General features: G+C 54.4%; 1 protein-coding gene across 6 annotated transcripts in view; it reads right to left on the bottom strand.

Annotated features, from left to right (window-relative positions):
* Positions 1 to 15,645, bottom strand: part of ADCY7 (adenylate cyclase 7) — a 57,936-nt gene that overhangs the window by 26,113 nt on the left and 16,178 nt on the right. Inside the window, exon 1 of one of the 6 annotated variants that reach the window (XM_047835833.1) lies at positions 12,713 to 12,778. The exons of the other annotated variants lie outside the window; for them this stretch is intronic. The gene's annotated coding sequence lies outside the window, so the exon portion shown is untranslated. Of the gene's footprint in view, positions 1 to 12,712; positions 12,779 to 15,645 lie in introns of those variants that run through there. 6 annotated transcript variants of the gene reach the window in all.

The following is a 15,645-nucleotide window of genomic DNA, read 5'->3' on the forward strand; positions in this document are numbered from 1 at the left end:
ATCATCTAGAAACTTCTACTGGACAGCACTGCCCTAACAGTTTGACTTGCACAGGGAGGTGGAGGTCTCTGATCCATCCCAGCGAATTCTGTGTATGGCGTGAGGCAGGGATCAGCCTTCATCCCTTTCTTCTACAGGGGCATCTGATGACCCCAGCAGCTTCTGGAGAAGCCACCATTCTCTCCTCAAGAAGTTCAGTGCAGCCACCTTTGTAACAAGTCAGGTGACTGTGCATGTGGGGTCTGTTTGCAGGTCCTTGCCCAAAGACCACACCCACCCAACTACTGGGGCTTTGTAGTGAGTTCTGTGTCTCAGACCCCCACGCCCGCTACACCCAGACCCTCCCCCTTGCGTTCATGTTACATTAAGCTTCCACGAAAGACTGCCTTTTTTATTTTTTTTTTTTTTTTTTTTTTTTATTTTTTTTTTCAACGTTTATTTATTTTTGGGACAGAGAGAGACAGAGCATGAACGGGGGAGGGGCAGAGAGAGAGGAAGACACAGAATCAGAAACAGGCTCCAGGCTCTGAGCCATCAGCCCAGAGCCCGATGCGGGGCTCGAACTCACAGACCGCGAGATCGTGACCTGGCTGAAGTCGGACGCTTAACCGACTGCGCCACCCAGGCGCCCCAAGACTGCCTTTTTTAAATACATTTTTTAAGTTTCCACCGACAAGAAGTTGAGAAGTTTGCAAGCTCCACTTCGTAGAAAAGGAGTCCAAACCTCAGGGAGGGAGCACAGCGGACCCTTTATGGCAAAAGTGGGAGCAGATGCCAGGCTTGCAATGCTCAGCCCAGATGGACTCCCTCTTTCCCAGCACCATTCATTCATTTGCTTATTCATTTTTTCCAAAAAGGCAGTTAATTGTGCCTGTGGCCCCCTAGGCCCACTACATACCTCCCGTGTGCCAGGCAAGCTCTCTCTCCCCTTGGAACTCCCAGTCCCCAAAGAGAGAAAGTTACCCAAAAAAGTGCCATCCCTACATGCACGGGCTGAGGCCTGCGGGCAGCTGCCATATTCCCAGCGGGAACCCTGTGTCACAGGAGCAACCCTGGACCAGGAGTCCAGGCTCCCAGCATCCTCCAGGCCTGCCTGCGAGACTGGAACCAGGACAGGGCTGGTGGCAGAGGGCAGGGGGGAGGTAAGAGGTGGGAAGGCTCAGGGAAGTCACGAAGGGCACGAATGGCCACTGGCAAAAGCTGTGAAAGAAAGAGTCCAGAGCCCCTACAGGTAGAAGAGCAGGGGACCCAGAGTCCCTGAGTCTGAGCAAAGCCCCCTAGTGAGTGCCCACCTGGGATCCGGGAGCCACCTCAGACCCTGGTTGGGCCCACAGCTACCAAAGAGCCCAAAGCGCTTAGGCAAGTTACAAAGCTGATTTCTACATGAAATTCTGATTTATGAATGAGGGCGGCTAATTTAAACACTGGAGCCGTGCCACCCACTGGTTGACAACCTCTAAATCTAAACCAACCAGTCTTTATTCCACACGGAGTGTTTCTGGAGTATTAACCACGTATGCCTCGCCCTATGTGGTAGGGTTTACAAAGCAAGATCAGGTCCCCACCCTGAGAAGCCCCCACTGCAAAGCTCCCCTAAACCAGCTCTTTGCGGCCACAACAGCAGAAACACTGTCAGGCCAGGTGTCCACACCCACATATTCGCTCTCAAGTTCATGACCTGCAAAGGCCAAGGTGGTACAGCCGTTTTACAGATGCAGAACGGAGCCCAGATGTCGAGTGGCTTGCATAAGATCACACAGCTGGAGCTGCTTGCCGGAAGGGCTGGGATTCTACCCGCTCCCGAACGAGGGCTCCTGGCCCGACCTTTCTGTCTCGCTGAACTGAGCCCTGTGAGCAAGGGCAGCTCCCGGGAACTGAACCACAAGTGCACACACTGCCCATCTCTCTGGCCTGGCACCAAACTCCAGTGCCTCGGGACTGGACTGACAGGCTGAGAAACCCCAAACACCACGGGGCCAGGGCAACGACTCCCTGCAGCTGCTCTAAACCCCAGGCAAAGCCCTCAGACCAGAGCTGTGGGCGGCCAGGACACACATGCACACACACACACACACACACACACACACACACACACACACACAGCACCTTTCACCCCACTACTGACCTGCCTATCCAGGCACACGAAGCCCAGCTGAGGCAGGGGTGAAGAGAGAGGAGCAGTTGGAGGGTTCCCTGGGGGAAGGGGGGGAACCCTCGCCTGGTAAACACCGCTCTTGGGGATCTAATTAGGCCACTTCCTGGGCAATGGCAGGCGGGCAAGGGCGTGGACAATAGCCCTGGACACAGGGACTTCGGCCCATCCAGGGACCGGGTCCCACTCCTGGAAGAGCAAAGCAGGGCAGGGCTGGGAGGAATGACCATGTTTATCGCTCCTGGTCAGAGGCCTGGGAGCCCATGGCGGCATCTCCAAAGGCCAGCGGCTCCCTAGAAGCAACCCCCCCAAAGCTGGACACAGAGGCCCCCCTACCAGGGAAGGCTTCAAGGCCTTTCTGCCCATTCACCAGTTCTTCTGCTGGTCACTGACAGCTGGCAACTAGGAGGGCCCCACAGAGGCCCTGAATGAAGGAACTCCTTTGCCAAGCCTCCAACAAATGACCCTTGGCTCACCCACCTCAGTGACGGGGAGCTCATCGCCTCTCGGGCGGTCTCCTCCAGAAGTGAGCACTCCTTCTGGCTGTAAGGCCCACCTGAGGCCAAGTGAAGCCGACCCCCGTCGCTCCCTCACCCCCACCCCAGTGGTTCTGTCCCAAGTCCAAAGACACCAACAGCAGAGACACACATGTGGGACAGTCGAGGCCCCTTTACCTGGAGGAAGCAGAGCCCAGGGGTCAGACCTCACGATCACCCTGGTAGGGGGAATAGGGGAAGCAGCCCATTTTACAGTGGGGGACCCCCAAGGTCCAGTTGGGAGGGAACATTATTTCTTCTGCTGCTGGGATTGTCTCTCCCACTTCAGTCCCTTGGCTCAGGGGCCATGTGAGCCGGGCTGGCTCATCATCATCGTCCCTCTCAAGCCCCAGTGACTGGTTTAGGGACAGGCATGTGACCACAACCCTCTGAGAACCCTCTTTGGGACTTCTGCTGACCCACCGAAAAGAGATACTCTCTTTTGCTGGTGGCCTACAGCTGCTCGTGGCCACTGGAAGTCACCACAGGAGATGGCCCAGTGAGAATGAAGCCAACACAGAAAACTGGAGAGAGACAGAGACTTGAAAATACCCCCCGAGCCCCTGGATCCAGCTGTGCCTGAAGTTCAAACAGCCTCCAGATATTTCAATCACACGGGACAATCATGCCTTTTTCGGGTAAAGCCAGTTTGTGCTTCTGTCACTTGCAACCAAGAGGCCTTCTGCCCCAGTTTACTGTATCTGGGAAATGCTCATGGCCTCCTGATGGGTCCAGGGTCAGGGGGCAGAGTCCCATGCAGCTCAGGGGCAAGAGCGGGTGCCCGCAGATACGACTGGCCCCAGCTAGGTCTCCTGGAAGGGGGCTGGGCCAAGGAGGGGAACTTCCCTTGCCCATACCTCTGTCACCACATCCCGGACTCCACAGCCCAGAGCCAGCCAGGCTGCATGGGACCCAGTCCAGCAGGAAGCTGGGGCAATGGGCCTCTCCACATCTTCTCCAGTGGCCTCCAGAGACTCCCTTCTGTGGGATGAATTAGGGAGCCCCGGGGCATACTTGCATAGAAATGGATACCAAAGGAATCAACCTCACTCCCCCAAAGCACTCCTGTTGGGCCCTGAGCTTCCCACAGCCCTGTGCCCCATGATAGAGGGGGGCGGGCAATGCCATCAACAAAATCCACCATGTACTTACTGCGTGCCCAGCGCTGTGGGCTCGAACTCGGCACACCCGCCCCGCAGGGCAGTATGACTACTGCTTCCATTTTATGAACGTGGGAACACAGAGAGGTTCAGTCATTCTCCTGAGGTCACACAGCTAGTAAAAGAGAGCTGGGACTTGCATACAGGCCACCTAGGCTCACCTCTCATCCTGCCTAACACTCTCACGGTGCTGACATCCCCAGAGCCCATAACCTCTCAAAATGCTAACCCCTTCCTGCCCTCCCCTCTCAAAGCCTAGGACCGAGGGTGGGAGGAGGCAAAGTATACTCCATCAAGGTTCCTCCATCCGCCTTGAAGAAGTAAAGTCAGAAAGCCACATCAGGAGGCCTCCTCTAAGCCAGCAAGATCCAGGAGCACCTCTTCCTACAGGAAGCCCTCCAAGCTACCCACACACACCTTCTCCTCCTTTTCCTACAACTGAGGCAGGGCTGTGGTCTCCTTGCCAAATACTGACTGGGGGCTCCAGGTTCCTCAGCCAGAAGAACCGCCGGAAATAGGGAGGCTGGGACCTCAAATTATGAGTACAAGACCGGGCCCTTTGGGCTGCTCAGATATCCTTCCCCAGCAGAACTGGCTGATCCCGCAGCACCCTCAGTGCTACCACACCCCTTGGGGAGTTCTAGCCCACCCCCAGCTTTCACAGACACAGACAGGGCACCCACTTCCTCACCCAAGCCGCACTGGCAGGAATCCCGGCCTGGCTTCCTCTGGCCCAGCCCAGCAGGCCTCGGAGCTGCACAGGGCCTGGGGCCCCAGTGGCCTCAAAAGGAGGAAGTGGGGGCTTTGGGGTGTGCGGGAGGGGCAGGCAGGCGTGAGGAGAGGCCCCACCTCGGCCCCTTGGGCTCAGTCCCTGCACCCAACCCAGCCTGGGGTCCATGATGCTGCAGCCCAGAACCCACAGACACAGCCTTAGCCTCCTCGGCTAGCCCAGCACCAGCTTGCTCCACGGGCTGTGTCACAAGCAGATTTTTATTTGCTGGGGGCGGGGGGGGGGGGGTCTCATGTTAGGGCATCTCCCTCAGGAGACCCAGAGTTTTGTGAAGGGGACCCAGAGGGGCTCTGCCTGGCAAAGTCCCGGCATAAAGGGGCACCACCCAAGAAACCTCATGGGACAGAGGGATTTCAGCCTGACTGCCATGCACGCCCTCCCCTCCACCAACACCAGAGCCGAGCAGCCCTCAGGCCTCTCCCTCTCCACACCTTTGCTCACGCAGGGCCTGACCTCTCTCCCCACGCAGGTCTCTCCCAGGCCTTCCCAGAGTCCTGCCAACGGTCCCATCTGTCAGACATCCCAGCACCTGCCTCACCAAGGTGAGGCAGGGTCTGTCGTGGTAGGATCTGTGTCTACATCCTGCAGCTGGGCCCTGGTCATTGCATGTAGACCAGACGGAAGGACAGACAGATGGATCGATGGACCCACGGATGAACCAACCAGCTGGAATCTTGAACCAGGCAGAAAAGGCAGGGGAAAGCAAACAGGGCAGCTTTGGAAGAAGGAGGGAGAGCCCATCAGGGCAGAAGGAGGTGAGGGGCACCTGGGTGGCTCAGTCGGTTCAGTGTCTGCCTTCAGCTCAGGTCATGATCTCACGGTTCACGAGTTTGAGCCCCTCATCAGGCTCTGTACTGACAGCTCGGAGCCTGGAGCCTGCTTCGGATTCTGTCTTTGGATTCTGTGTCTCCCTCTCTCTCTGCCCCTCTCCCACTTGCACTTGGTGTCTCTCTCTCTCTCTCTCTCCCTCTCTCTCTCTCAAAAATAAATAAACATTAAAAAAGTAAAAATAAAATAGAAGGAGGTGAGAACATGAAGGAAGTGTGTCCCTGAGAATGGGAAGTGCTGGTGGAGGAAGCACAGGTTCAAACCCCAGCTCTGCTCCCATGGCCATACGTTCCAGTCGCTCACACTCTGAGCCTCAGTCCTCCTCATCGGTAAACTCGGGTGCTGATACCCAAGTCGTGGGGAAAAGTGAGGTGCAGGTCATGATGGCCAACAGGCTGTTTGCGAGGACAAAATAGCCAATGAGCCCAGAAAGAAGGCTGTTTCCAGAGCTGAGGAAGCCCATGGAGTCCAAATAGAAGAGACAGAGGCATGAAGCAGGCAGGGTCCCCCCACAAACCTTCTAGTTCATCTTGCCACCTCCTGGTGACAGCCTACAAGGCCACGAAGCAGGGGCAAAAGCCAAAGTGCCCAGTGATGTGAGCCCTCCAGCCAGCCCTGCTCCCCATCACGCTTCCCCAGGACCCCCAGGCTGACTTTACACTAGCTCCCAGGGTCCACGGGCTACCCATCAGTCTCAGATCCAGAAAGTCCAGCTCTGCCACCAACCTGCTCTGTAACCCTGGGCAAGTCCCTTGCCCCATCTGGGCCTCAGTTTTCCTTCTTGCAAAGGAATGGTTCTGTCAGACCTCTGAGACCCGGAGCTGGGCTGGGCTGGGCGTGGAGTCTGAATCATAAAACGACAACAAGCCTAAGGGGACAGCCTGGGTGTTGTCACCTGGCCCCAGAGGGCTTATTCTAGGGGTGGGGTAGGGATTATTCTTTGTACCTGAAATCCTCCCTGCCACTTCTCCTGTGGATTAAGTCTCAGCATAGTCAGTGTCTCCTTTAAAATACAAATGCCTCATTCACCCCTTACCTCCCAGGCTCCAGCTGGCAGGGATAAGAAATGAATTTTGCTATCTCCTATGCCAATTCAAATGATGGTTAGTAACTGCCTGGGGAAAAATCGTCCATTCATTCATTCATTCATTCATTCATTCATTCGTTTATTCATTCACCTTGAGAGAGATCCATGCATTCATTCTTTTAATGGACGTATACTAGCACCTTCTATGTGCCTGGCACCAGGCCAGATGCCAAGAGGAAACTATGCTCCAGGCAAAAGTTCCCCGAAGGCAGAGACCTCAGTGCTGGCCTCTCCCAGGTGTCCGTACAGAGTGGGGGGTCCATGCAACAGTGCTTATTAACTAACTAATGGATCAACCAAGGATTGCCGGAAAGAACATTCTCCCTGGCTCTTGCTTGAAATCCCACCGTCAGTGATTGATTCCTAAAGTTAAGCACTGCCCTCACGAAGCTCCCTCCTTAAAATGAACACACTTTGGGGGCACCTGGGTGGCTCAGTCATTCAACTCTTGGTTTTGGCTCAGGTCATAATCTTAGGGTTCATGAGTTCGAGCCCCACATCAGGCTCTGCGATGACCGTGCAGAGCCTACTTGGAATTCATTCTCTCTCTCTCTCTCTCTCTCTCTCTCTCTCTCAGAATAAACTTAAAACATTTTTTAATAAATAAAATAAAATAAAATGAACACACTTTCATGCCCCCATTCAACACATTTCTGACCTCTTTCCCCTTGATAAGGAAGGACAGAAAGGGCTAGTCTACAGGCACCTTACCAGGTGCCAGTCCTGCCCAGGCTGGCAGGACAGAGGTCTAGCCACTGACTTCACACTTTGCCCAGGGCCCCACCCAGACAGCCAGTGGTGAGGAGGCATGAACGGGGTTGGGAGATAGGGGACGGGATCCATTTCACAAAGCCATAGATATACCCCAGAGTAACCACTGAACTGGAGTGAGCAAGAAGGATGTAACTACCCTGCCAGTATCCTGTTTAAAGAGACAGCAGAGCCCAGAGGAGAGAGGACAAGCTGGAGTCATAATTTATACCAAGATGATTTCCAAAGAGAGCAAGAAACCATGAAAGAATGTTCATACAATGCTGTAGTGGGTCAGTCCTTTCTGACCTGACACAGAAAAGACTAATCAACTCCCATTACATTTAAAAAAACTACTCCAGGGGTGCCTGGCTGGCTCAGTCAGACCAGCATGCCACTCTTGATCTCAGGGTTGCAGGTTTGAGCCCACTCTGGGCATAGAGCTTACTTAAAAACAAATAAGTAAATAAACTTATTAAAAATCTACTACATTAGGGGTGCCTGGGTGGCTCGGTCGGTCAAGCATCTGGCTTCAGCTCAGCTCATGATCTCACTGTTCCCAAATTCAAGCCCTGCATCAGGCTCTGTGCTCACAGCTCAGAGCCTGGAGCCTGTTTCAGATTCTGTGTCTCCCTCTCTCTCTTTCCCTCCCCTGCTCACACTCTATCTCTCTCTCTTAAGCTATTAATAGCAAAATCAAAAGATAAATGAGAAATTGGGGAAATATTTACAACTCTTATCATAAGGAGCTAACCTCTCTCATATGTAAAAAGTTCCCACAGATCAAAAAGAAAAAGACCAATCATCCAATTAAAAAAAAAAAAATGGGAGAAGGGTATGGATAGAAAGTGCACAGAAAGGCAATACAAATGGCTGTTAAACATTTAGGAAGAAGCTAACCTCACCCGTAATAAAAAAAAAAAAAAAAACACACACAAATTAAAACTACTACGGAAAATCATTTTTACCTATCCAATTGGCAAAGATCAAAGCATTTATATGCAACACAACAGGCAGTCACACAGCCTTGGCAGGAGTGATTCAGCATAACCCCCGGGGTGGGGCTGGCGATTTAGTCGTATGTAACAAAATCACTCCTGCACACACAAACCTTTGATGTAGCAAAGTAATTTACCTTCAAGTAATTTACCTTACAAACACTTTCACAGATGTAAAATGACACATGTACAAGATTATTGTTGCAGCATTACAATAACAAAAGAAGATGGTGTGTCTGCCAGTTAGGAGATAGTGAAATAAATCACAACGCACCCTTCCTGTGGAATACTATGCAGCCGTCAAAAGGGTGCAGCGGTGTGAACTGAGCTGTCCCAGGGTGTTCTGTGAAAAATCCACATGGCAACAGCAGTGTCTGGAATGGGTAATGCCTAAACCAGGATACAGGATAACCAAAACTGATGCTTTGGTGGAATGAGTGAACCTTCAGTTTGTTTCTATCGTCGTAATGCAGCTTGTGCAATTAAAAGGAAGTTCTTGGGGAGCGCGTGGATCAGTCAGTCATCCGACTTTGGCTCAGGTCATGACCTCACGGTTCGTGAGTTCGAGCCCCACATCAGGTTCTCTGCTGTCAATGTAGAGCCCACTTTGGATCCTCTGTGTCCCTCTCTCTGGCCCTCCCCTCACTCTCTTTCTGTCTGTCTCTCAAAAATAAATATTAAAAACAAACAAACAAACAAAAACAGAAGTTCTTGGGGTGCCTGGGTGGCTCAGTTGGTTAAGCATCTGACTCTTGGTTTTAGCTCAGGTCACGATCTCACAGATCGTGGGTTCAAGCCCCACGTTGGGGTCTCCACAGACAGTGCAGAGCCTGCCTGGGATTCTTTCTGTCTTCCTCTCTCTCTGCCCTTTCCCTGCCCTCACGCTCGCTCACTCTCTCTAAAATAAACAAACAGGGGCGCCTGGGTGGCGCAGTCGGCTAAGTGTCCGACTTCAACCAGGTCACGATCTCGTGGTCCGTGAGTTCGAGCCCCGCGTCAGGCTCTGGGCTGATGGCTCAGAGCCTGGAGCCTGTTTCCGATTCTGTGTCTCCCTCTCTCTCTGCCCCTCCCCCATTCATGCTCTGTCTCTCTCTGTCCCAAAAAATAAATAAACGTTGAAAAAAAAAATTTAAAAAAAAAACATTTTTTTAAAAGTTCTTAATACAAGATGCAAGATCTACTGTATACATAGTGCCTACAGCCAACAATACTATATTGTATGCTTCAAATTTTTCCACGAGGGCAGACCTTACGTTGAGGGTTCTTATCACACTACTACGATTATTACTACTAGGAGTAATAATAACAATAATAATAATAAAGGGGGCAAAAAGAAACTTTCGGGAGTGAGGAATACGTTTATGACATAGATTGCCATGACGGTTTCAGAGGGGAACACTTATCTTCAGCTTATCGGCTGCATATATTAAATATGCACAGCTTTTTCTATGTCAATCATACCTCAATAAAGTGGTTTTAAAAATAAACTAAACACGTGAGGCACCTGGCTGGCTCAGTTGGAAGAGTGTGCAACTCTTGATCTTGGGGTTGTGAGTTCAAGCCCCACGTTGGGTGTAGAGACTACTAAAAACACAAATAAACTTAAAAAAATAAACTAAAAAATAAAGACTCTATTAGAAAAATTCAAGGGCAACAGAAGGTGACTGATAATTAAAGGGACGCATATACAAACATGGAAAGACACGTTCCTGGCATCTTTATTGGCATGGGGGTGTGTGGATCTACATATATAAGTATGTATGCAAATACATAAAAAAAATAGGACCTGTTTACCGGGCACCTGGGTGGCTCAGTCGATTTCGGCTCAGGTCACAATCTCACTGTTCAACACGGAGCCTACCTGGGATTCTCTCTCTCCCTCTCCCTGTCTGCCCCTCCTCTGCTCATGCTCGCTCTGTCTCTCAAAATAAATAAACTTAAATAGAACTTGTTTTAAAAAAAATAAAGGAAGGAAGGAAGGAAGGCAGACAGACAGACAGACATCCGTCTCAGGCCCATCAAGTGTCAGTTGCACACCCCGGAGAGTTACTTCTCATCTCTGTGCCTCAGTTTCCTCATTTGAAAAAAGGGAGACTAAGTTCTGACCCTGCAGGGCTTTGAGAGGATTCAATGGGGGTAAGGCAGGCAGGGTGTCGAGGCTCCACCCGACACAAAGTACCCAAGTCGAGATAACAAATATTACCAAGTTGGCAGAAAGGGCTGTGGGGTCTGGAAGGCAGGGAGCGGGGCACCTGCCCCTTCCCGTCCCCGATGACCCAGTCGTGAGCTCCGGCCCCCTACTCTGCCCTGGGAGTGGCCTAGCCTAAAAGTGGTCAGCACCTAAAAATTGCTACCTGGGGCCCTGAGCAGCAACAGGGGCTGACGCCCCCGTGGGGTGCCTGGCGGGGCCTGGACAGAGAGGCCGTCCAGCCCCCCAACCTGGGCCCTAGGGGAGGTGGACAGTGTCAGAGAGAACTGCCATCTGGCATCCCAGGCAGCATGGTGACCCCACCCCAAGCCTTGCAGGCCTGCTTCAAGGAGAGAAAGCAGAACACCTGCCCTCAGGACAGGCTCTGCAACCTCGGAACCCAACTAGAGAGACTCCCAGTGGCCTCTGGCCTCCCTGGCCTCCCTCGTCTGAGAACCTCCACCTCGGTGAGCGGTGAGCGCCTGTCAGGAACAGGCAGGGGCAAGGCCCACGCAGCCCATCCCCCCGCAGCCCATCCCCCCACCCACCCCGGGGTGGGGGTGGGGGTGTGGGTGGAGCTGCTCTCACTCTCTTTCCAGCTGGGGGCTGACTCTGGAATCCTAACCTACTTGTTCAAAGCCCCCTGGCTGAAAAGCAGGGATTTTCAGAGAGCTGGAATTCAAACCCAGACCTGCCCTACTCCAAGGCTCCAGCTCTTTCTTAACCCTCCATCTACATTTCCTGAGGCGTGCTGCCCACCAGCAGAGCCACGAAGAGCTACACACACATGGCCAGCCCCACCCACACTGGACTCTGGTCACAGGCAGTGCAGGGCTTGACATTCTCCTCCTCCTCCTTTAAAGAGTCCCTGTATACATTAGCAATTAAAGGCTCTGAGAAGTCCGGCAGAAAAGAAACCTGCTGAGTTAAACACAGCTAAACATTCCCCGGTCTGTTTGGTTCAAGGGACTCTTTTTTGAATTAATTTCCAATGAACTCCTTTTGGGAAATGCTGACTGTGGAGTCTCGAAGATAGCTCAGAGCTCCTCACTGGGCAGCTGTGGCCCAGAGAGCCAACTATCTTCCCCTCTCCTGACAGCCTGGGGAGCTCCCTCTGGCTGGGGGCCCCGCTCTCCCACCTCTACCCAACCCTGGGTTGGGCTGGATGGACACACAAGGGAAGGACAAGCCAGTGCAACTGCTTGTGGGCCAGGGGACGAGCCCTAAGCTTGGCCTCTGGGGTAGGGGTGAAGGGAAGATGGGAAGAAGGCCTGGATGCACAGCGGCCTCCCTCAGGCAGTTTTAAGTTGGGGAGCAATCTGCCCTGCGGAATTGAGAAAGCAAGAAAGTGCTCTAAATACCAACCAGGAAAAGACCCTCCTGCGTCTCTTGGCTACACTTCCTGCCTCTCTCAGGCAATGCAGGGAAGTAGCCCACCAGCCAGAGGCAAAGCAGTGCAGGGGACAGAGCCCTGGGCCGAATGTCAGGAGACCCAAGCTAGAGTGGGAGCCTTTACCCACTCTGGTCCGGTCCCACTCAGACTAGCAAGCTGGCCACAGAGAGGTCAGTGGGAAAACCAGACAGTAAGACATCCTTGCCCAGAACTCAGCAGGCCATGCTGGAGGGGCCATGGCCTCCCCCAGCCATCCATGGAGCCCAACGAGACATCACTGTCTAGTCTGGGCCCCCGAAGCCACTGCTTCATCCACAGACCCTCCCCCCGCCATGTGGCTCCCACAGCACCAGACAGCAGAGTGCCCGGCTCTAACCCAAAGTGCTGAGATCCCACTTCCTCAAGGCTTCCTGAGTACCTGAGCGAGGCCAAGGGGGCACGTGATGGGCAGGGGGGGTTGCCTGGTGAAAGCCCAGCCCAGAGCCTGGAGGAGCCCTTCTGCAGGGGAAGCAGGCCTAGCCGACCTCCCTTACCCCCAAACCACAGCCTGGCCTCTGTAACTACACCCACACGGGGGGCTCAGGAGACCCTCCCTACAGCTCAGTTGTCCCTAGAGCTAGACCCCCCATTCCTGGTTACTTACTCCTTCCTGCCACAAACTCCTGCCTTCCAGAGCCAGGCTCTGGCTAGGTACAGGAAGCCGCTGTGATGGATCCCCAGTCCACAGCAGCCCCATGCACCCCTAAACACAAGCTTCTCCTTGGGATAGCCTGCCAGAGCTTCTTGCACCTGTCTGGGTCCCCAAGAACACCAAGCCCAGTTGTGCTCACCCTCTGGCCAAAAACCTCCTCCGGGGCTTCCAGAGGCCTTCTTCGAGACTGCACAGTTTGACTTATTTCAGTTCCCCAAACAAGCCCCACCCTCTTTTCTCCAGGCTCTGGACGCTTAAAAGCACAGCCTACCTCCCCACCCCGAAAACTCCCTCTGCCCGGCAAACTCCTGCCCAACCCTTCAGAGCCAGGCCCAGCCACCACCTTCCACAGGAGGGCTGCCCAATTCCCTCCTAATCTGGATTCAGTGCCTGGCTCTCCCTTCCCAGTGCCTGTGTCGAAACACAGGACACCTGGCCTGTCACTGCCCGGCTACCTGATGCCTCCCCCAAGGCTGATGTCTGGCTACTCATTGCTCAGCTTCCAAAATCTGACACCTGCCTGGTACACAGGGGACACTTAAACCCAAGCCCCACAGACTGAGACAAATACAGCTCATGCTGAGCAGGCACTGGGGGTTGGTCCCAACCCCGGGGTCCCTGTCCCCATCTGCATGAGCTCGGGCAGGTCACCTGCCTCTCAGCCTGGGTTTCTCACCTGAGCAGTGGGGAGCTTGCCAGTTTATTCTGGCCGTGAAATGACCTCATGGCTATAAAAACTCCTCCTAAATCCAGAAACTTCACACACTTAAGGGGGCCAAACTTGTGTTACTTCAACGACAGGAAAGCACCCCCCCGCCCCACCCCCCACCGCCATGGTGCCCATGCTCCTCCATCCAACAAGTGCTCACTGAGCCCCTGCCCACTCCAGGTACCAGGTGACAGGCTAAGGCCATGATAAGCAAGGTCCCTTGGAGAGCGTGTGTTGTCGGGGAAGAGGAGACAAATGTAATAAATGAGCCACATGAGGAAGAGAAATGCTAGGATGGGCAAGGAGCAGCCTGGGGCTGAGGAGTCAAGAAGGCAGGAAAGCCTCAGGGACCAAACATCAGAGGCGCTGTGTGACCACGGGCACATTCATTAACCTCTCTGGGCCTGTTTCCTCACTCAAAGAATGGGCTGGTAATGGTACCTAATGCTCAGGGACTTCACAGAGAGGCTAGTACACAGGGTCTGCCATCAGGTGGGGTCACCCCAGTGGCTCCAAACACAAGTTGGGGCGGGGGGAGGGGCGGGCAGCCTGAGAAACCTTGATTGATATCAACAGGCACTGGGAAACACCCTATAAATCCCGGGGGTCCTGACACCCCCCCCCCAAAGGTAGCCCTTCCTTGCTCCCCTGCCCAGAAAGCAGGGCCAGACAAAGGATGCAGAAGTGCTGGTCCCTGCTCTGGGCACTACCTGGTGCTAAGGCACCCCCTCCCCGGGGGGCCTCAATGGTGGCTCCAGGGAGTCTGGGTGTTTCAAAAGAGGATGCCTCCCCATTAGTCTGGGTCCCCCATTAAAGCAGTGCCTCCAGCTGACTTCAAAGGGCTCCTCCTCCCCGAGCCAGATGGGGCCCGAGGGAGACAGGTGTGGGAGGCCGGGAGCAGGGACTGGCAGAGCCAGAATGACCCTGGCACACACTGGCAGGGGATGTGCAGGAGGGGGGGCAGCCTGCCTACTGCAAAGATGGGGAGGCTGAGGCTAGGAGGGGGAGACAGGTGGCCCCTCGTCCACATTCCCACCACTTAATGAGGCCTGAGGAAACCGTGCCTCCAACAGAGCTCTGATCAGGAAAATGCACACCAGCCCCAAAGCTGTGAAGCCCGTTGGGGCTGTTTTCCCATCTGTGCAGGGAGGGGCTGTGCCCCATGCTCCTGGGCCTCTCCCTGCTCAGCCAGCCAATGACACCAGGAGCCATCCACCCAAGTCAGCTGGTCCCAGAAGCAGGGAGACTGAGCCACTAACCAGGGGCAGGAAAGGTCCCTGCAGGGGACGGCAAGGGCCGAATCCTAGAAGACAAAGAGGTCCCCACCAGCATATTCTGGGTCCTAAGAGGTGGTTGGTGGCACTGCCTACTACATGCATCCCCTGGGGGCCTCCTGTTCCCTAGAAGCCAGGCCTGCTGTGCTGCAACCCCAGGAGGACACAAGCTCCTCCCTGGGCCATGAGTACTTCCGTCCAGGAAGAAGCGGGAGGAGGTAACCCTGGGGGGCCAGGTACATGTCTGAGAACTGGGGTACCCGCGGCAAAGACCTCAATTTGTTTCTTTTCCTTTGGGCACAGTCACAGGTAAATGCTTCCAGTGGTTGCTGTAGGGAGGGGTACACACAGGGGAATAACAGGGAGAACGGACAGAGGAGGGTGCCCCCGGTTTCCCCTGACACCGGCACCGACGGGGGGATTTTCACAGAGCCCGGGCAGAGGGAAAGCTGCCAGGCGACTGACTCCAGAGCAGACCACTCGAGCCTCCTCAGCCCCCGAGCTTGAAGACCCCGAGGAGGGGGCCTCCACATGGGTGACACGGGCCAGGATGGGGTATGAGGTAGGGAAGCCCTGAGCAGAGGGGCTGCGTGGACAAAGGGCAAGAGAGAGGCAAGCAGCGTGCTGACCCCGGAGTGCACGAGAGGCCACGAGAGGTGGGACTGGACCAGCACGGTGGGCTGGGACCAGAGGACCCCAGAAGCCAGGAGAAGGGGTTCAGATGTGACACCAGACAGGAGAAACTGGCCAAGTGTGTGCATCGGAGGAACCCAGGAAGCCCACAAACCCCTTCTCCAGGGCTCAGGGTCGGCCATCCTACCCCATCTGGACTGTCGGTTTCCCCTCCCATACAGCACTTGGCTGGTGCTCAGGCAATGCCCTATCTGTCAACGTGATCAGCAGATGGTGGGAGAAAGGATGACCTAGTATCATGGGGAGAAGGGTCACCAAAGAGGAACTGAGCCCACCTCTGACCCAAGTCTCGTCCTACCTCACCCCAGCGCCTAGGGGGCTTCCAGGGGAACATCAGGGAGTGGAAGGTGCTTCAGCCCAGGTCTGCACCCAGGATCTGGCAACACCCCAGGCATG

This window comes from Prionailurus viverrinus, chromosome E2, assembly GCF_022837055.1.
Source record: "Prionailurus viverrinus isolate Anna chromosome E2, UM_Priviv_1.0, whole genome shotgun sequence".
Classification (NCBI taxonomy): Eukaryota; Metazoa; Chordata; class Mammalia; order Carnivora; family Felidae; genus Prionailurus; species Prionailurus viverrinus.